Here is a 22033-nt window from a genome sequence, read left to right as displayed (position 1 = left end):
TCTATCACAAAGCGAAAAAAGTGGTCTAAGTAAAACATTCATATTTCCTTACGTACTACACGAATATGTACACTACTGGCCATTAAAATTGCTACACCACGAAGATGACATGCTACAGACGCGAAATTTAAACGACAGGAAGAAGATGCTGTGATATGCAAATGATTAGCTTTTCAGATCATTTACACAAAGATGGCGCCGGTGGCGACACCTACAACCTGCTGACATCAGGAAAGTTTCCGACCGATTTCGACTGTTAGCAGAATATGGAATCGGTGGGTTCAGGAGGGTAACACGGAACGTCGTGCTGGATCCCAATGGCCTCGTATCACTAGCAGTCGAGATTACAGGCATCTTATCCGCATGGCTGTAACGGATCGTGCAGCCACGTCTCGATCCCTGAGTCAACAAATGGGGACGTTTGCAAGACAACAACCATCTGCACGAACAGTTCGACGACGTTTGCAGAAGCATGGACTATCAGCTCGGAGACTATGGCTACAGTTGCCCATGATGCTGCATCACAGACAGGAGCGCCTGCGATGGTGTACTCAATGACAAACCTGGGTGCACGAATGGCAAACCGTCATTTTTTCGGATGAATCCAGGTTCTGTTTACAGCATCATGGTGGTCGCATCCGTGTTTGGCGACATCGTGGTGAACGCACATTGGAAGTGTGTATTCGTCAGCGCCATACTAGCGTATCACCCGGCGTGATGGTATCGGGTGCCATTGGTTACACGTCTCGGTCACCTCTTGTTCGCACTGACGGCACTTTGAACAGTGGACGTTACATTTCAGATGTGTTACTACCCATGGCTCTATCCTTCATTCGATCCCTGTGAAACCCTTCATTTCAGCAGGATAATGCACGACTGCATGTTGCAGGTCCTGTACGGGCCTTTCTGGATACAGAAAATGTTCGACTGCTGCCCTGGCCAGTACGTTCTCCAGATCTCTCACCAATTGAAAACGTCTGGTCAATGGTAGCCGAGCAACTGCCTCGTCACAATACGCCAGTTACTACTCTTGATGAACTGTGGTATCGTGTTGAAACTGCATGGGCAGCTGTACCTGTATACGCCATCCAAGCTCTGTTTGACTCAATGCCCAGGCGTATCTAGGCCGTTATTACGGCCTGAGGTGGTTATCTGGGTACTGATTTCTCAGGATCTATGCACCCAAATTGCGTGAAAATATAATCACATGTCAGTTATAGTATAATATATTTGTTCAATGAATACCCATTTATCATCTGCACTTCTTCTTGGTGTAGCAATTTTAATGACCAGTAGTGTAATAAAAATTGGGGTTCCTATTTAAAAAACGCATTTCATATCCTTTGACCTATGGCAGCGCCATCTAGCGGGCCATCCATAGCGCCATCTGGTTTGCCCATCAATCAAGGCAACTTTCATTCTTTGTAGTTTTTTTCATTTGACGCTTATTTTGTGAGATATTTGGCTCGGTCACGATCAATGGACCATCCTTTATAGAGTGATGTCTGGTATACTTTGATGGTGTGTGTGTTCGACAAATAACAATTAATGGACCTACAGCACAGTCATCTATCTACATTTGCAGTGATACTCGCAAAGTGGAGAAAGGGTGGTTTAGCTTTGATACTGAAATTGGGAAATATGCTGTCACATCATTGGTCAGTGCTGAAATTACTGTAAAATTGCTAAAACTGTTCACACTGTCAACTCTAAAACTTATTATGTCAGTACATCGGCGGTGTGTTTTCCATCCCATCCGTCCACTGAAACACTTTTGTTTACCACATAATGATTGACTGACAACGTTTGTTTAAGTTGGAGAAAGAGTTTTGTTGATGGGTGATACTGTCTGGTGATGGCTAGCACCGAAACAGTGATTGCATACATGAGTGTAATATGAGGAATCAGTCAAAACAGAACGCAGAGCCATCAGATATTCCGTTACTGTGACAGATCAGTTTAAATGTAGAGGTAGCCCAGTTGACCTATCTTCCCTCCAAAATTCAAAGTTCCCGCCAGAGGGGGTTGGCTGGTGGGCGTGTGGCACTTTCCCGCCATCTTGGGTAACGGTACTCGCGTCATCAGCTGACCTCACAGCAGCCATCTTGAATGACGTCAATCGCGTCACCATGCGAGGTCTAGGTTTCTGCGAGAGGCTGTACATCAGAACATGTTAATGTCAGTTTAGAATCTGACACAGACGTCGAAGTCGTGGCGGAAAAAAAATGTGTGGCAGTGTGCCAAGCATGCTATAGCAGAGGAAAACAAACAATATTTCAAAAAACGACACAGGGTCACAGGGAGCGTCTCTTGCAACATACAGTATAGTCTGTGGGATACGGTCATCCACCTACAGTACTGGTGATGAAACTTTAAACTGGTCTCTGCCGCTGATCAATACCTGTATATTTAATAGGATTGTCACATGTGCTCGATGCCGGCAGGCAGATGGTATTTGTGTTCTATATTTGGGAGGAGAGAAATGCAGTAAAAATCTTATCGAGTTCTATAACAGATGAAGTTAGTGGAGCTTTAATGTTTCGTATTTTTCTCTGTTGGATGGTACAGAATAACGATGATAACACGTTGGGCTGATACACGTGAATGGGATCTCAGGGACATGGATCTGCTTCGGACTGTAGTATCTGTATGTAGTTTGGGGACGCACCACAGTGCGCCCATTTCCAACAAATGGTCAAACCACAATCCTGTCGCACTAACTTAGGTCTCTATATTTTTACATGGCTTGCAGAAAGTGGTAGATATGGCTTTCTCTGACTTCCACCCAGTTACAACATAAACTAGAACGCTCACATGCACAAAGCTCCGGAAATGGCAGCAGTAGTAAGATGTGTAGGGACTGACTAAAACAGACTTGGAATTTTACTGTAGCAAACAGGTTCGAGAAAGGTAACTCGTTTCGAGATATGAGAGTGCCAGAAATATGATTCACTTGTGGCTGTAAGGTGACTCGTTTTGAGATAGGAGAGTGCGAGAAATATGATTCACTTGTGGCTGTAATCGTTAGAGGACTTCTCCATAGGATCCAACGCAGATATGTGTTTGAATGGAAAGACTTGATTACAAATCATAGACATCATTTTCTGGTACCACGTGCCGCGGAATTCGAATGTGCACCAGACGTCATGGACATCGAAGACCCATAGAGGTCTCTGCACCATAAGCAGCGGCGGCGCGCGCCTCCTGGCCCGCTTTTAGTGTGGGGGCGCCACTGTGGAACACATGGTCCCAGCGGCCAATAGCGGCGCTCCCGATAGCGTACTTAAGCGACGGACTCTCGCTCAGCCATATTGCCGATGACACCACCTTCCTTGCCCTCGCCCCCACCCTGCAGCGTTCCCAACACCTTCTCCAATCCCATCTTGACCGGTTCACCGCTTGGTGCAACCAGTGGTTGCTCAAGGTCAATCCCTCCAAAACCCAGGCGATCATTGTAGGCAAAACCACCCCTTCCTTTCGCCTCCCTGATTTCTGTCTCACCATCTATAGCCGTCCTATCGCCCTCACCCCCACCCTCAAGTACCTTGGCGTCACCCTCGACCGCTGCCTCTCCTGGACCCCCCATCTCCAGACAATCCAAGCCAAGGCACGCTCCCGACTCCGTCTCCTCGAGCTCCTTTCCGGCCGTACGTGGGGTCTGGACCCTTCCACCATCCTCCACACCTATAAATCCCTCATCCACCCTATCCTTTGTTATGCCCATCCGGCCTGGATCTCTGCCCCCCCTACCTTTTTTTAAATCCCTTCAAATCCTTGAACGCCATGCTCTCCGCCTCGCCTATCACATCCGTCTCCCCTCCCCCATGCAGATCCTGTACGACCTCATTCCATTCCCCCACCTCCTCCTTTTCCTTGAAAGGATACAGATCCTGTACACCAGTAAAGATCCTCCTCACCCACTTGTCTCGCCCATCATCTCCCACCCCCGCCCGCTGCTGTGCTTGTATTCCCACGTCCCATCCGGTCTCCATCTCTCCACCCTCCATACCCTCTCCCAAGGTGGCTTCCGCCAGCTCCCCCTCCCTGATGATGTCCTTCTCCCCTCCATCTACCCCTCCTATCAACTTTGATCCTCCCCCCCACTTCCTGTGTCTTTTCCTTTAGGCACACTCCCTCCCTTCTCTCTCCTTTTCCCCCCATCCCCCTTCCTCCACCCCTCTTCCCCTGGGCTTCCCCTCCCCCTTCCTCCCTTCCCCCTATCTCCCCTGTCTGTGGCATCTCTGCTCTCCCCTCTCCCTCTCCCCCCCCCCTCCTCCTCTCTTGGCAGGTCCCCAGACTCGTACACGCTCAGTGGACATTCGCGTGCCAGATATCATCGCCATCAGTGTCTCGTGTGTGTGCCTTCGTTTTGTGTTTAGTGTTCTTTCGCCGTCATGCCACGACTGTTCACGTGTGCCGTCGCAGTTGTCCGTGTTATGTGCACCGTGTCAACAAGTGTTAGTGTTTTTTCTCGTCCAGCGTGAACGGCTTCATGTTTATTGTTTTTCGTGTCTACAGTTTTTGCCCGCCGTTTTTATTGTATTATCTGTGCCACCGCTATGTCATATTATTGTGCCACTCACAGCTGAAGAGCAGCGTACTATGCTGCTGACAGCCTGCCTTGTAAAAGGTGATTAAAATAACAATAAAGGAAAAAAAAGCTCAGCCATCCCCCAACCCTCCATCTCTACACCCTTCATCTCCTTTCCCACGGTGGCTTCCATCAACTCACCCTCCCGAATGATGCCCTCTCTCCCTCCATTTATCCCTCCTATCAACTCTGATCCTCACCCCCCTCCTTTGCTCCATCCTTTTCTTGGGCTCTCTCTCCACCCCTTCTATCCTCTTTTTTCCCCACCTGCCCTCTCTCTGCCCCACTTCTCTCCTCCAAGTCCTTTTGCATTTCCCTCCACTGCCATTTCCCATTCCCTCTCGCGTCTGCCCTGCCCCTTCCTCCCCTTTAAGAGTCCTCCCCCTCCTTTGGTTCCCCCCCTTTCGTTTTTCCTCTCCTCCCTCCTTGTTTTCCCCCTCATCTGTCCAGGTCACCCCCCCCCCCCCCACCCCCCATCTGCCCTAGGCTATGGTGTGTCCTCTTTGTGTCGACATTTTAGTGCAGTGTTTACAGTGAGTGTGCAGTGTTGTGTGTCTTTTCCGAAGTGTTGCGAACGGCCATCATACTGTCGCTGGGTATGCTTTTATATCTCTTGCGAACAGAAACCAGCCTGTCGCCATGTTTTTTAATTGTGTGTCTACTATGTTACCTGTCTGCATCCTGTGTATTTTATTCGCTTTGCCAACCCTTTGTTTTATGTTTTAACTTTCCACAATTTTCCGCCGTTTTACAATTTAAGTCCCCGTTTTATTGCCTGCTTTTATTGTTTCTTAACTTCTTCTTATGTTTTAAAAAGTCTGAATCGAAATACAATAAAGGAAAAAAAATAGTTCAGCCAGTCAGTCTGATCTCGCTTACATCGGTTTACATCTCGCTTTGCACTAAACTGCTTACTTCCTGGTTCGTGTACGAGTTTGTTTCCTTGTGACTCTGTTGTTCGGTCTTGTCGTATTCGTTCCGTCCTTGGTCGGTCGGTCCGTCCTCTTCCGTTGTGTTGTTGTTCGCGGGCCTCTCCGCGGGCCCCGCCGCGTCTTTCGTCATTGCTACCCCGCGACCATCCTGGTCGCAGTTGTAACACATTTCTAGCAGATAGCGTAACACTAGAGATCTGAAAAGCTAGTTTATATTTCTTATGACCTCAATCAGCACACCATCTACTACTGTTTGTGATCTTTCTCAGTCAGTCATCGCCTATAACTCAGTGGATATATCACCGAACCTCTGACTTGGTATCGAGACAGAATATGTTACAAATACTGGAGAAATATCTAGTGGGGCGGCGTGAGGGGGTTGCAAATAATGGTTTCATACCACATTCCTTAGCCGAATCACTTTCAAAATTCAGCGATTTTATGACGACGTTGCATCATGTGCTACGTGCAACTGGACTGCTGGTCTGATAATATGCAGCCCTACGATCACCGTCTCGGTATTTGTCTGTTAAAACCACGTGATTCATAGGTATTGCCATACGTGGATTTATAAAGCCGGTATAGCTTTTAACATGGATACTTGTGTGCACATGTAGAACCAAGACCGCTTGTGACAGTAACATACAGTAGTTGTTGGGATAGGGTTTTTTAATATCTGGTGGTTTGTAAGACGATTAAATCTCTCTTTTTAAGACACGGTGGTAGCACTCGCAAGAAAAACTTATTAGACATGTCGACACATAATTGATTTTCGTGATTTTCGTGTCACCAGTGATCAGTTATTGACGAAGTATTATACTTAGTGGTAGGGGGTGCGTGGTAGGTTGGCCTTGGGCATCAGTCTTATAAAGTATGCTTTTGTATTCCGACATGTGCAAAGTAAATGACTATGTCCATTCGTAACGGAGGTATGGATTTGATGTAGAGTACTGTGATAGCAAAGGTTCAAAATGGCTCTGAGCACTATGGGACTTAACTTCTAAGGTCATCAGTCCCCTAGAACTTAGAACTACTTAAACCCAACTAACCTAAGGACATCACACACATCCATGCCCGAGGCAGGATTCGAACCTGCGACCGTAGCGGTCGTGCGGTTCCAGACTGTTTCGCCTAGAACCGCTCGGCCATACCGCCCGGCGATAGCAAAGGGAAGAGTATGTCAAGTCATAAGAATGGTACTGATATTCCTATTTCCAGAGCCACAGCCATCAACAGGGTGTATTTCCGATACTTCGCTCATTGTCGAATTTCGTTCAACTGAGACCGTGATCGTAACGTTTAGTAGCAAGTACAGGGATAAAATATATATGTGACCGATTTCTTAGGATGACGATTCTACCTGTGCGTGCTTGACGTTCAGCGCCAGTGACCTATCCAGGGATGATTCACGTTTCCTGTTAACAGTGGGAGCTGTCTGAATGGAGAGGCCTGTTGGAGTGTTGCAATGTAGATAACTTAACCGTGTTGTCATCTGGACGACCGAATAGCAAACTAATACTTATCATGTGTTGGATAGCTATCGTGATCGCGTGGAAATTTGAGAAGATTGAATATGGAGGTGTGTTTACGCTGGACCATTATTCCCTCCCATGTAAATTGTTCAGTTGACTGCTTCTGCACATTTCTCGCTTTCATTTAGTTGAGAGAAGATCGATTGTGGTGTGTTCATCTAGCATGTAGAAGACACGGCTCTGAGCACTATGGGACTGAACTGCTGAGGTCATTAGTCCCCTAGAACTTAGAACTAGTTAAACCTAACTAACCTAAGGACATCACACACATCCATGCCCGAGGCAGGATTCGAACCGGCGACCGTAGCGGTCTCACGGTTCCAGACTGCAGCGCCAGAACCGCGCGGCCACTTCGGCCGGCTGAAGACACGTTTGCCGGTTCTCTAGACATTAGAAACACCTTAGTTGACCTTGTAAATTATAGGGATGATTGGAGGATCTGCTACATCATCGACATCGGTATTCGTTAGTGGAAATATCAGTTTTCTCTATTTTTTTTCGAGTTTCTGCATATGTCTTCACAGACGTGACAAGTTTCTAGTTAGTCAGGGGTTACAGCACGCCCCACCTAGCTAAAGTTTCGGGTTTGTAGAGGAATAATTTCCAGTCTATATCTTCAGAATTAGGTGGCACAAGCAATTGGTAGGATACTACTGTGGCTTGATATCCAGAAGTACCACGAAAACGGTATAATATTATGGCAAACCATGCAAAAATACATGTGTTCTTGTAATACCAGAGTCTGGATATGGGTGTAGAAATGCAAGCAAGCAAGCAGGTCTGGAGCAGAAAAAGTAACGCGTTTGTTCCAAAGGGTAACAAGCCCAAATTTGTAGAACAGTTGCCGGCCAGTGTGGCCGAGCAGTTCTAGGGGCTTCAGTCTGGAACCACGCAACCGCTACAGTCGCAGGTTCGGATTCTGCCTAGGGCATGGATGTGTATCATGTCCTTAGGTTAGTTAGGTTTAAGTAGTTCTAAGTTCTAGGGGACTGACGACCTCAGATGTTAAGTCTCATAGTGCTCAGAGCCATTTGTAGAACTGTTCTGAGAGTGACTTTGGTTCGCTGAGGGTGCTCTGGTGACCCATCGGGGGTGGATGACTGCCGATCTCGCTAGAAAATATAGTGCTGTGAGGAGTGTATATGTTGCTGTCTGTCTTCGCAGTACATGTACAAATGATGTAAAAGGGCTGATTTTGTACGGTGCACGATACGAATTGTATGTTTACTACATCGACACGGTACACGGTGATATGTTGCTGGGTTGGAGATCTCTTTCGCACTCTAATATTGAAGCTCCTGTCCTCAGTGGGAGAGCAGTGTAATTAAGTAAGGGTCTTTCTGTATTTGACGATCTCTAGGCCACTTTGCAGGGTTTAATTGTCGGTGCAATATGGTGATCTGTACAAAATACAATCATAATGCTCTATTAATTCACAAGACATCCTTTGTGCTGGGACGTAGGAGCATCTACAAACTGATTCGGACAAGATACACTCCTGGAAATGGAAAAAAGAACACATTGACACCAGTGTGTCAGGCCCACCATACTTGCTCCGGACACTGCGAGAGGGCTGTACAAGCAATGATCACACGCACGGCACAGCGGACACACCAGGAACCGCGGTGTTGGCCGTCGAATGGCGCTAGCTGCGCAGCATTTGTGCACCGCCGCCGTCAGTGTCAGCCAGTTTGCCGTGGCATACGGAGCTCCATCGCAGTCTTTAACACTGGTAGCATGCCGCGACAGCGTGGACGTGAACCGTATGTGCAGTTGACGGACTTTGAGTGAGGGCGTATAGTGGGCATGCGGGAGGCCGGGTGGACGTACCGCCGAATTGCTCAACACGTGGGGCGTGAGGTCTCCACAGTACATCGATGTTGTCGCCAGTGGTCGGCGGAAGGTGCACGTGCCCGTCGACCTGGGACCGGACCGCAGCGACGCACGGATGCACGCCAAGACCGTAGGATCCTACGCAGTGCCGTAGGGGACCGCACCGCCACTTCCCAGCAAATTAGAGACACTGTTGCTCCTGGGGTATCGGCGAGGACCATTCGCAACCGTCTCCATGAAGCTGGGCTACGGTCCCGCACACCGTTAGGCCGTCTTCAACTCAAGCCCCAACATCGTGCAGCCCGCCTCCAGTGGTGTCGCGACAGGCGTGAATGGAGGGACGAATGGAGACGTGTCGTCTTCAGCGATGAGAGTCGCTTCTGCCTTGGTGCCAATGATGGTCGTATGCGTGTTTCGCGCCGTGCAGGTGAGCGCCACAATCAGGACTGCATACGACCGAGACACACAGGGCCAACACCTGGCATCATGGTGTGGGGAGCGATCTCCTACACTGGCCGTACACCACTGGTGATCGTCGAGGGGACACTGAATAGTGCACGGTACATCCAAACCGTCATCGAACCCATCGTTCTACCATTCCTAGCCCGGCAAGGGAACTTGCTGTTCCAACAGGACAATGCACGTCCTCATGTATCCCGTGCCACCCAACGTGCTCTAGAAGGTGTAAGTCAACTACCCTGGCCAGCAAGATCTCCGGATCTGTCCCCCATTGAGCATGTTTGGGACTGGATGAAGCGTCGTCTCACGCGGTCTGCACGTCCAGCACGAACGCTGGTCCAACTGAGGCGCCAGGTGGAAATGACATGGGAAGCCGTTCCACAGGACTACATCCAGCATCTCTACGATCGTCTCCATGGGAGAATAGCAGCCTGCATTGCTGCAAAAGGTGGATATACACTGTACTAGTGCCGACATTGTGCATGCTCTGTTGCCTGTGTCTATGTGCCTGTGGTTCTGTCAGTGTGATCATGTAATGTATCTGACCCCAGGAATGTGTCAATAAAGTTTCCCCTTCCTGGGACAATGAATTCACGGTGTTCTTATTTCAATTTCCAGGAGTGTAGATGCAAGGTATGTACAGAAAGTTCTGAGAAAGCAAGTATTCAAAGACAAGTTGAAGCAGACCATCCATTTCTGGCGGGGATGCCGTCACTCATCCACCACTATGGCATTGGAACATCTCCAGACCTGTACCTGTAGGGTACCGAAAATTCCGGCCATTGTTTTCTCTTCTGCAAGACAGTGCTTCGAATTCTGTTTGCATAATTGTTCTGATTTTCCCTGTCTGTGTGTAGAAATTGCTCTTTTTCCAAACTGCAAGAATGGTTTTATGATGAACAGTGTTTTCACGTGCGTGCACAGGCTTTTAGCGGTGAGAACGTTTAACGTTTCTAAGACGCATATTGAGGCAGGATGAACATTTCACACGATGCGTCAGCCAGCCGCAGCTCGAACAATGCACCCTGTGGTATCGCGTCAGCAACAATAAACACACATGCTGCCCAGAGGCGTCTCGCATATGGGACCAGTGTGAGCATGCCTTGGAGTTCTGTGACATCAGTATAACACTCCAAGAACTCTAATTGTATACCCGAAAATAGACCCAGCTTTCACCTGCTCGCTGTAGGCAGCAATGGCGTGAGAACAATGGCTCGTGCTGGCTTGTGTCCGGCGGCAGGTCGCGGCTGCATCAACGCGCAGACGCCCTTGTAGCATCTGTGCTCTGCAAATAGGTCTTCGTTCCAGTCCGGCCACGTCAGCAACGGTGTCTAGGTGATCATGTATTTCGAGAGTAATTTCCCAGGTGTCAAGTATGAAATGGATGCTGCTGCCTCATGATTCAGGGACGCGAATGGGCACCTATGCGCGGACTGGCAGATGACAGCCGCGTCACTTTGAGGGGGCTGCCGGTGCATCCAGACTTGTGGTGGCGTGTGAGGTAGCCTTCTGTGTGGTCCAGTGGACAGAGGGCAGCGGGCAGTGCCTGCACACTTTGTTTGCATGTCTCTTGCATTATTTTGCAAGCAGGTCTGTGGGCTGTGCTATGCGTTATTTCGAAAGTTTACGAGTTGATTTCGTATCTGCACATCAGTGTACTGCATTATTTAGGAGGAGTTTGCATGTCTGTGTGCTGTGTACTGAAATTATTTCGGTAATTTAGGAGTTGTTGGCGTGTCTGCAGAGCGTTATTTCGGTAATTTACGAGTAGTTTACAGGTCTGTAGGCTTTGTGACGTGACTCCAAGCATGTCAGAACGTGTGTTTTATATCAGTGTGATAAATATACTATCTAAAATCCATCCCTAAATAAACTGTTCCAAAATAAATCAAGTACATTCCTTCCTTTCTCCAGCAGCCCAGCACAGGCTGAGTCATTTTCCCCTCCAGACAGCCATTTTGTGTTACGTCACGAAATGGACGACAGCACCCTCTGGTGACGGTACTGTGTACTAGGTCAGTTGGACTCTGGACCCCATGGCGACCACACTGTTTCCTGCCATTTCCCGCCACCATCTTGGATTACGTCACGGAACAGACGATAGTGCCCTCTGGTGGCACTACTGTGTACTAGGTCAGTTGGACTCTGGACCCAATGGCGACTACACTTAATGGTGTTACTACCTCTAATTGTTTACATAAATTGTCCATGCTAAGTAAAGACTTACGTCCAGCACAGGTCGAGTCCTCTTCCCACCATTTCCTAGGATGAGGTGGTGGTCAGATGACGTAGGTTAGTGAAGGTAGCCCAACTGCCATTTCTTTCCTGGCATTTTCTGAGGTCAAACTTCCCGCCAGTTCCTAGGGAGAGGTGTCAATCGGATGACTTAGGTTAGTGGAGGTAGCCCAAGTGATCTATTTTCACGCAATTTTCTTAGGTTAGTAGAGGTGTGTTGCATTGTCCTGATGGAATTTGAACTCTGCCATTTTGTGGAGCAGGGGAGGAGAGAGGGAGAGGAGGGGATTTACCAGAGGTGGAGAGGTTAATTAATTGATCAATTTAACTAAGAACTCATCAAATTGATAAGAGTGAGAGGGGCCTACTCCAATAACTCAGACCTGAAAGTGTACCTATAGCAGCACGGGGGGAAGGGGGAGGGGTGTTTGGGTGAGGGGTAGGGGGTGGGGGAACAATAGGTTAAGTGCATGTCAATCAAAAGGAAGGATCCTTTTAGCAGAACAATAGGTTAAGTACCTGTCAATCAAAGGAGAACAATAGGTTAAGTACCTGTCGATCAAAGGAGAACAATAGGTTAAGTACCTGTCAGTCAAAGGAGAACAATAGGTTTGCCCCTGAATGCATACCTGTACCTGATGTAGGCAATCTGCACTTACAAAATGCTCCCATACGATCTTTGTCTCACTACTGAGATCACCGATTCCTGTGGCATCTAGTGTGAAGGCTTTATTCACACTGGACGTTAACAGAACAGAATGAAAGGTAATGACACCTTAAATAGAGATATGTTCACATTAGACGGAACTGCAGCGGAACTTGATTTCGCTTAGTCCAGAACCAAACAGTGATACTGAAGTTAAGAAATACCATCTGCAATACGAAAGGTCGGAATACAGAACTGGAATCAAGGAAGCATGGATAGAGTTTATTCACACCAAATCAAACTTCATACTGAATTTCTTAACAAAGGTTGTATTGTAAATTTCCACCCTATCAAGAAGTGAAAGGCTAAAAAAAAGTGACACCCTTACATTTCAAAATATCAGAATTTACCAGCCCAAGAAAATATATACATACTTCAAAGAAACTGGTATAGGCATGCGTATTCAAATACAGAGATATATGAACAGGCAGAATAGCAGAATACGGCACTGTGGTCAGCAACGTCAATATAAGACAACAAGTGTCTGGCGCAGTTTTTAGATCGGTAACTGCTGCTACAATGGCAGGTTATCAAGATTGAAGTGACTTTCAACGTAGTGTTATAGTTAGCACACGAGCACTGGAACACAGCATCTCTGAGGTAGCGATGAATTAAGGATTTTCCCATATGACCTTTTCACGAGTGGACCCATCAACCCCGACATTGGACTGTTGATGACTGGAAGCATGTTGTCTGGTCGGACGAGTCTCGTTTCAAATTGTATCGAGGGGATGGACGTGTACGGGTTTCGAGACAATCTCATGAATTCATGGACTCTGCATGTCAGTAGGGGGGTGTTCAAGCTGGTGGAGGCTCTGTAATAGTGTAGGGCGTTTGCAGTTGGCAGGAGATGGGACCCCTGATACGTCTGGATATGAGTCTGACAGGTGAAACGCATGTAAGCATCCTATCTGATCACCTGCATACATTCCTATCCATTGTGCATTCCGACGGACTTGGGAAATTCTAGCAGGACAATGCGACACCCCACACGTCTAGAATTGCTACAGAGTGGCTCCAGGAACACTCTTCTGAGTTTAAACACTTCCGCTGGCCATCAAACTCCCCAGATATGAACATTATTGAGCATATCTTGGATGCCTTGCAAAGTGCTGTTCAGAGAAGATCTCCACCTCCTCGCACTCTTAGGGATTTGTGGACAGCCCTACAGGATTCATGGTGTCAATGTCCTCCAGTAATACTTCAGACATTAGTCGAGCCCATGCCATGTGTTGCGGCACTTCTGCGTGCTCACAGGGACCCTACACAATATGAGGCAGGTGTGACAGTTTCTTTGGCTTTGAGTGTATAATGTTAATTGTATAGTTACATATAATGAACTACATAAACTTAAAAAATTAAACTGCTTAAATTGTCATGTCGAAAATCCATTGGGTTGAACAGAGATACGATAGAAATGTTTCTTAATTTTACATTCCACGCCAGAGCATAGGTCATGTACCCCTCCTTTACATTTCATACACTGAATTATGCCTTCTTCTCTATCTTCCTTACCGAGATGACATAATCAGTTCATTCTGTCCTTTACTTTTTATTCTTATTGAAGTTTTCATTTGCCTGTCTCTTTTTTATAGGTTTGTGAACAGGTTTCTTCTTTTACTTGCCTTTTCCTTGGCTTGTACTTCCTTTCTGTGAGGACTTGATGTTAATTCCATTGTTGGTTTAGTTCTTGTCGTATTTTTCTTGCTAACTAGATAGGAGATAAACGGTTCAAATTAGATTTTATTTGTTGAGTGTTAATTTAGGTAACTGTTGCAGTGTTGTTTCTGGGTCCATATTCTTGAGACATTGTAGAAGGCCCAGACTGGTCACTGAGTGGTGTTGCAATTATGTCTTCGTCTCTATCTTCCTTACTGAGATGACATAATCAGTTCATTCTGTCCTTTACTTTTTATTCTTATTGAAGTTTTCATTTGCCTGTCTCTTTTTTATAGGTTACAGATGTTCGTGTCGTCGATTCAGTTCCATCGTTCGGTTCTTGGTCTGATTTATCAACAATATGCACAGTAGTAGCTACAAAGTCCTCTTCTTTGACGACTTTTCTTTCACGTGACCACAAGCCTGCTACATCCATACAAACTGGTCTAGGGTATGCATTACTCATGAGTTCTGGAATGTTAGCTTGTTTTACGAGGTGCATTCATGTTCTAAGGCCTCCGATTTTTTTTCTAATTAACTACTCACCCGAAATCGATGAAACTGGCGTTACTTCTTGACGTAATCGCCCTGCAGACGTACACATTTTTCGCAACGCTGACGCCATGATTCCATGGCAGCGGCGAAGGCTTCTTTAGGAGTCTGTTTTGACCACTGGAAAATCGCTGAGGCAATAGCAGCATGGCTGGTGAATGTGCGGCCACGGAGAGTGTCTTTCATTGTTGGAAAAAGCCAGAAGTCACTAGGAGCCAGGTCAGGTGAGTAGGGAGCATGAGGAATCACTTCAAAGTTGTTATCACGAAGAAACTGTTGCGTAACGTTAGCTCGATGTGCGGGTGCGTTGTCTTGGTGAAACAGCACACACGCAGCCCTTCCCGGACGTTTTTGTTGCAGTGCAGGAAGGAATTTGTTCTTCAAAACATTTTCGTAGGATGCACCTGTTGCCGTAGTGCCCTTTGGAACGCAATGAGTAAAGATTACTCCCTCGCTGTCCCAGAACATGGACACCATCGTTTTTTCAGCACTGGCGGTTACCCGAAATTTTTTTGGTGGCGGTGAATCTGTGTGCTTCCATTGAGCTGACTGGCGCTTTGTTTCTGGATTGAAAAATGGCATCCACGTCTCATCCATTGTCACAACCGACGAAAAGAAAGTCCCCTTCATGCTGTCATTGCGCGTCAACATTGCTTGGCAACATGCCACACGGGCAGCCATGTGGTCGTCCGTCAGCATTCGTGGCACCCACCTGGATGACATTTTTCGCATTTTCAGGTCGTCATGCAGGATTGTGTGCACAGAACCCACGGAAATGCCAACTCTGGAGGCGATCTGTTCAACAGTCATTCGGCGATCCCCCAAAACAATTCTCTCCACTTTCTCGATCATGTCGTCAGACCAGCTTGTGTGAGCCCGAGGTTGTTTCAGTTTGTTGTCACACGATGTTCTGCCTTCATTAAACTGTCGCACCCACTAACGCACTTTCGACACATCCATAACTCCATCACCACATGTCTCCTTCAACTGTCAATGAATTTCAATTGGTTTCACACCACGCAAATTCAGAAAACGAATGAGTGCACGCTGTTCAAGTAAGCAAAACGTCGCAATTTTAAGCATTTAAAACAGTTCTCATTCTCGCCGCTGGCGGTAAAATTCCATCTGCCATATGGTGCTGCCATCTCTGGGACGTATTGACAATGAATGCGGCCTCATTTTAAAACAATGCGCATGTTTCTATCTCTTTCCAGTCTGGAGAAAAAAAATCGGAGGCCTTAGAACTTGAATGCACCTCGTATAACACTGCCAGGATTTGAGCATAGCCATGAAGACGCAGCTTCATTGTAGCTGTTTCTATTGTTTTAAAGAATGATCTGTCCAATGGCTGTAGGTGATGTGTCGTGAGAGCAGGAAATGATAGCATGATTTTACTACAACACGAGCCATCTGAATTGCCTCTAAATTCTTGATGCGTTTGTAGTGTCAATCCAGTAAAACCAAAATTTGCTTCTGGTCCCTTTTTTCTCCTTTTTTACGTTTTATGAAATCTTCTAGCCATCATACAAACGGTTAGTATGTTATCCATTCATTTCTTGACCATCCAAAACTTGTGTTTGGTAGAGATGACCTTTATAAGACTTCGTCCATTGTGCTGCGCTTAAATATTAACATCGTAAGTATGAATTCGCCTGCTGCATTCACTGCACATACACATGTCGTTGTAATAACACTTTCTCCGTTTGTCATTGCGCCTGCATGGTGTTTACTTTTTGCCGACCATAGTGGCCGAGCAGTTCTAGGCACTACAGTCTGGAGCCGCGCGACCGCTACAGTCACAGGTTGGAATCCTGCCTCAGGCATGGATGTGTGTGATGTCCTTAGGTTAGTTAGGTTTAAGTAGTTCTAAGTTCTAGGGGACTGATGACCCCAGCAGTTAAGTCCCATAGTGCTCAGAGCCATTTGAACCATTTTTTTGTTTGCTTTTTTGAGCAATTATTTTAGACTGTTGTTTCATCCACGTCATATTTGGTCAGCAGAAAACTTTTATTTATCTAATATTTCCTCATTTTTATCAAAAAACTCATTAATAAGTTCTTTATTAAACCTTTTCCATCGTGCCATCGATATTACTTCGGGAACTCGCAATGACAAAGTGGAGTGATCTTTCATAAACCTGTAATTCTGTTTTTTACCAGATACTTTTTCTTTATTGAATCGATGATGTAGATGATATTTCGCCGATAGTTGGTAGGCAACTTTCCTTAATTCAGTAACAGCTACTCTAAAGAAACTAGATTCTAAATTAATTATTTGCTGTGTTCATTCATCTTCCATCTCTGCTGCCATACCATTAGGTCTTCTAAATTTTTGTGTTTTATTTAAGCCTTCAAATGATGACGCAGTATAGGCTTTGGTGTATTACATCATCTAAACGCTTCATTAAATCCAAATTTACCATTCCGATATTTCAGTAAAGCTGCGTCCGTATTCTCCTGCTTCCACTTATTGTATGCTCTCTTTGTCATACTGATCAACTGAAACAAACACTCTTTAGTTGGTATGTAATTTCCATCAGCGTCTAAGTCGTACAGGTACGATCAACGAATTCTCCACAGGTGTGAGATAGGCAGTGAGATCTGTATCTTTCAAACCAGAACTACAGGCATAACCTCAAAGTTTTCTACCGTTGGATTATGCTTAAATAAATGGCAGAGTACCATGAAAATAGACATGATACAAAACAATTACTGTCTCATCATATTCTTCTCAGAAGTTGCCTACAAATAAGAGAGAGAATGTAATAAAAACAGTCAAACAAACTTATTTGATAATTATTTTTCTGACACGACAGCCAGCCGTCTGCTCACACGACTATTTTGTTCGATTTTACACTATTTGATGTTGTATTTTATAAACGTGGCATCAAATATTAGTGGAATACGACTTAGGCTTTGGTATGACTATAACAGCAACTTTCCTATGTTGTAGTAACGAACTCGATAATATCTAGCCAGGTTATCACGGAGCCCAAATGAGAAGTAATCTGGGTGAAGTTAAGCATGAAAAGTTGGTCAGAAATGGTAATTCCATGGTTTTATAGACCGAATGGGTCAGGAACTGTAGCAGTAGAGTGCTTCAGTGAAAACTTACAGAATGTTGTTAATTATTGTCCTGGTCATGCTGTTGTAATGGGGGAGGTGACTTCAACTTGCCAGGAATACAATGAACGAGTCATTCCGTCAAAACTAATGCCAGAGACAGCAATTTGTATAACATTGTTCTGAATGTCTTGTGCGGAAATCACATGGAGTAGATATCTCGAGAATCAACTCATCAAGCTTACATGTTAGACTTCCTATCAACAAAGAGAACTGAACTTATCGAATCAGTTAACGTGGAGGAAGGTATCAGTGATCATAAGGCTGTGATAGCAAATATAACTATGGGTTTTACGAGGAATGTCAAGAAAGGTAGGGAGATATTTTTGCTTAGCAAGAGTGACAGGATACAAATTGCAGACTGAGTAGGCAGCATCAAATATTCAGTGATAAGGACGAAGATGTGGAGCAAAAATGGAAAAAAACTCAAAAACATCATTTTAATATGCCTTAGGCAAATATGTTCCTAGAAAGGTCGTAAGGGATGGGAAAGACCCATCATGGTATAATAGCCTCGTTAGAAAACTGCTCCGTAGTCATAGAGAGTTTCATCTCATGTTCGAGAGAAGTCAAAACCTAGCTGATCAACAAAAGCTGAACGATGTGGAAATGAGCGTAAGGTGATCAATGAGAGAAACGTTCAATGACTTCGAAAGAAATATTTCATCAGCCGATTTGAGTAAAAACCCTAAGAGGTTTTGGTCTTATGTAAAATTAGTTAGTGGTACGAAATCACCTGTTCATTCACTCAAAGACCATACTGGCACCGAAACAGAAGATAACAGAGAGAAGGCCGAAATACTGGATTCGGTCTTCCGAAATTGTTTCACTGCGGAAGATCGTCACAAAAAAAAAAAAAAAAAAAAAAAGATTCAAATGGCTCTGAGCACTATGGGACTTAACTGCTGAGGTCATCAGTCCCCTAGAACTTAGAACTACCTAAACCTAACTAACCTAAGGACATCACACACATCCATGCCCGAGACAGGATTCGAACCTGCGACCGTAGCAGTCGCGCGGTTCCAGACCGTAGCGCCTAGAGCCGCTCGTCCACCGGGGCCGGCAGATCGTCACACAGTCCCTTCTTTCAATCATATCGAAATGGCAGATGTTGAGATAACAGATCGTAGAATAGAAAAGTAACTACAATCGCTTAGCAGTGGAAAGACATCAGGACCACATGAGATACTTGTAATATTCTACACAGATTATGTGAAAGAACTTGCTCCCCTTCCAACAGCAGCTGTAGCAACGGGCGGTTCCTAGCGACTGGAAAAAGGCGCATGTCATTCCCGTTTTCAAGAAGGACCGTAGGACACATGCACCCAATTGAAAATCTATATTGTTAACGTCAGTCTGTTGTAGAATTGTGGAACATCTTTTATGCTCAAGAATTATGACGTTTTTGGAGAACGAAGATCCCCTCTACAAGAATCAACGTGGATTCCGCAGACAGAGAGCTTGCGAAACTCAGCTCGCTCTGTTCCTCTATGAGATCCATAGCGTTGTAGACAACGGAGCTGAGGTCGATGCCCTGTTTCTTGACTTCGGAAGGCATCTGACACCATCCCGCACTGCCGTTTAGTGCAAAAATACGAGCCTATCGAGTATTAGACCAGATTTGCGACTGGGTTTACGACTTCCTCGCAGACAGAACTCAATACGTCGCTGTTAACAGAACAAAAACGACAGATGTAAAGGTAATTTCCGGAGTAACCCAAGGAAGTGTGGTAAGACCGTTACTGTTTACGATGTATATAAACGATATACGAGAAAGCGTAAGATGACCTTTAAGACTGTTCACAGATGATGTAGTTTATCTGTAACATAGTAGCAATCCCAGACGATAGTTTTGATTTGCGGAATGACCCACAGAGGACCGATGAATGGTGCAGGCTCCGGCAGTAGACCCTGATCGTAAATAAATGCAAAATATTTTGCATATGTAGGAAAAGAAAGCCGCTACCGTGCAACTACTCTGTTGATGAAAAACTGCTAGAAACAGTATCCACCCGCAAACTATCTAGGAGTAACTATTCACAGCGACCTTAAATGGAATGACCACATAAAACAGACAGTGGGAAAAGGAGATGCCAGACTAAGATTCATAGGAAGAATCTTAACGAAGTATAAGTCATTCACGAAGGAAGTGGCTTATAAGACGCTTGTTCGACAGATTCTTGAGTATTATTCATCAATATGGGATCCTTATCAGGTAGTACTGCCAGAAGAGACAGAGAAGAACCAACGAAGAGCGTCGTGTATCGTTACGGGATCGTTGTATCGGCCCGAGAGCTCTTCTGAGATGCTTAACAAACCCCATTGGCAGACGTTGCAAGAGAGGCGTTGTGCATCACGCAGAGGTTTATTCTCCAAAATTTCGAGCAAGCACTTTCCGGCAAGGATCGGACAACATGTTACTTCCTTCCAGATACATCTCGCGTAATAATCACGACAAAAAATTCGAGAAATTACGGCCAATACAGAAGTCTACAGACAATAATCATCTTTCCCAAGCGTCATTCATTATGGAACGTGGTGGGAGGGGACCAGTTTGTCATACCAGAAGTACCTTTCGCCACACACCATTAGGTGGCATGCGGTGTATGATGTATATGTAGACGCACACACACACACACATCAAACAATCTTTAAGAGGCAGTGTATAGAGCCTTGTTACCTTGGCCATTGTGTTTTGTTTTCTTTAAAAGTAACAAATAAGGACGAAAACTACTGTACTTTTCTCCACATTAGAGCCAACTTTTTCTATATTATAAAAAGTTTTTGAATGAAAATTGTTTCATCAATTTGTGTTTTATTTGTGTACAGTTCGGTTGTTTCCTTGTGTAGGTAGTGTAAAGCCGAAGTCATTTTTCGATTTCAGACATCTGGTCTCTTTTGTGGAAGAACACTCACAGGAAAAAAATATCCAGATCCTCATCGAATGTTCGGAAAATGTCATGAAAACAAAGGAAACAATAAAACAAAAATGAAGAAGACGCAAAAACATAAAATTCACACCTTCAACTCGTGTGAGCACAGCTAGATTAGATTAACTGCCGATGTTACCAGACAACGCCATCCTCTCTTCATAATCGTCAACGTTACAACTATCTACCTGAGAATCCTTAATTTCACTAATAAGTTTCCTTTAATTTACGTCCATGGTCACAATCTTTTCTGTTTAACAGATTACCGGTTTCGGTCTTTAATGACCATCATCAGATCTGTCTCATAAAATCAAAATCCTAATGCACTGCTGATTCCGCATTTAACAGTTGACTATGCCACTGTGGTTGCAGTGCATTAGGACTTTAATTCCTTTAATTTACGTCCATGGTCACAATCTTTTCTGTTTAACAGATTACCGGTTTCGGTCTTTAATGACCATCATCAGATCTGTCTCATAAAATCAACATCCTAATGCACTGCTGATTCCGCATTTAACAGTTGACTATGCCACTATGGCTGCAGTGCATTAGGACTTTGATTTTATGAGACAGATCTGATGATGGTCATTAAAGACCGAAACCGGTAATCTGTTAAACAGAAAAGATTGTGACCATGGACGTAAATTAAAGGAAACTTATGAGACAGATCTGATGATTGTCATTAAAGACCGAAACCGGTAACATGTTAAACAGAAAAGATTGTGTCCATGGACGTAAATTAAAGGAAACTTATTTCATATACGGGTCACTGTGTTTTTTCGCGACGATGTCGCAGCTTGTGAAACCTTAATTTCACGTTCCCCACCGTTACGTTGTGTGAATGGTGCCATCTGAAAAGCATGCTTTGACGTTCTATTCCAGACGCCCAGTGTGAATCGATTTGAAGAGGAGTATTGAATGGACAAAGAAATAATGCAATAACATATATCACGATTATTAAATATTTTCTGAAACTATGCATGTGGAAATCTTTGATAACAAAATGAGAATGTGAACGAAAAATCCTCCATTTGTCAATCTCTTTCCTGAGTGGTTTATTACGGGTACATATAACTGCAGTATTTTTACAAGTTCGTAGCAGAAACTCATTTTATAATTTCTTGCAAGCAGCATTCTCGACAAGAATGGCACAATGTCTACGATGTGATATATCTCAGGTGTTGTACATAGGTTATACTCTATGGTGATGTACTGTACGCATCTTTCCATCAAGGGAAGGTGGTAATGTATATCTTTGGCCAGGTACCAGATGACGTGAAAGATTGTCGGACAGAGTTTGTGTGTGGGCCTCGACTGTGTGTTGGAACTGTAATGTTTATTAAACGAAAGCTAAAGAGCTCTAAATTGACACGATTGTTGTTTATGTAACCACGTCTGGCACTAATTTACATCATTGGAAAGAAGATACTTCCACGAAGAGTGAACATCTGTGAGTCCTTTTCTCAGGCTTGTTTTGTTTTG

General features: G+C 45.0%; 1 protein-coding gene across 3 annotated transcripts in view; it reads left to right on the top strand.

The window, feature by feature from the left end:
• The first annotated feature begins 21821 nt into the window (after positions 1–21821).
• The window catches only part of LOC124556598 (protein transport protein Sec16A-like), a 233192-nt gene continuing 232980 nt past the window's right edge, over positions 21822–22033 (top strand). For all 3 annotated transcript variants that reach the window (XM_047130565.1, XM_047130564.1, XM_047130566.1), the window contains exon 1: positions 21822–22001. The gene's annotated coding sequence lies outside the window, so the exon portion shown is untranslated. The remainder of the gene's footprint in view (positions 22002–22033) is intronic.

This window comes from Schistocerca americana, chromosome X (genome assembly GCF_021461395.2).
Source record: "Schistocerca americana isolate TAMUIC-IGC-003095 chromosome X, iqSchAmer2.1, whole genome shotgun sequence".
In the NCBI taxonomy this organism is placed as follows: Eukaryota; Metazoa; Arthropoda; class Insecta; order Orthoptera; family Acrididae; genus Schistocerca; species Schistocerca americana.
Note: the sequence above shows the minus strand (reverse complement) of the source record. Positions and strands in the feature narration are given on the sequence as shown.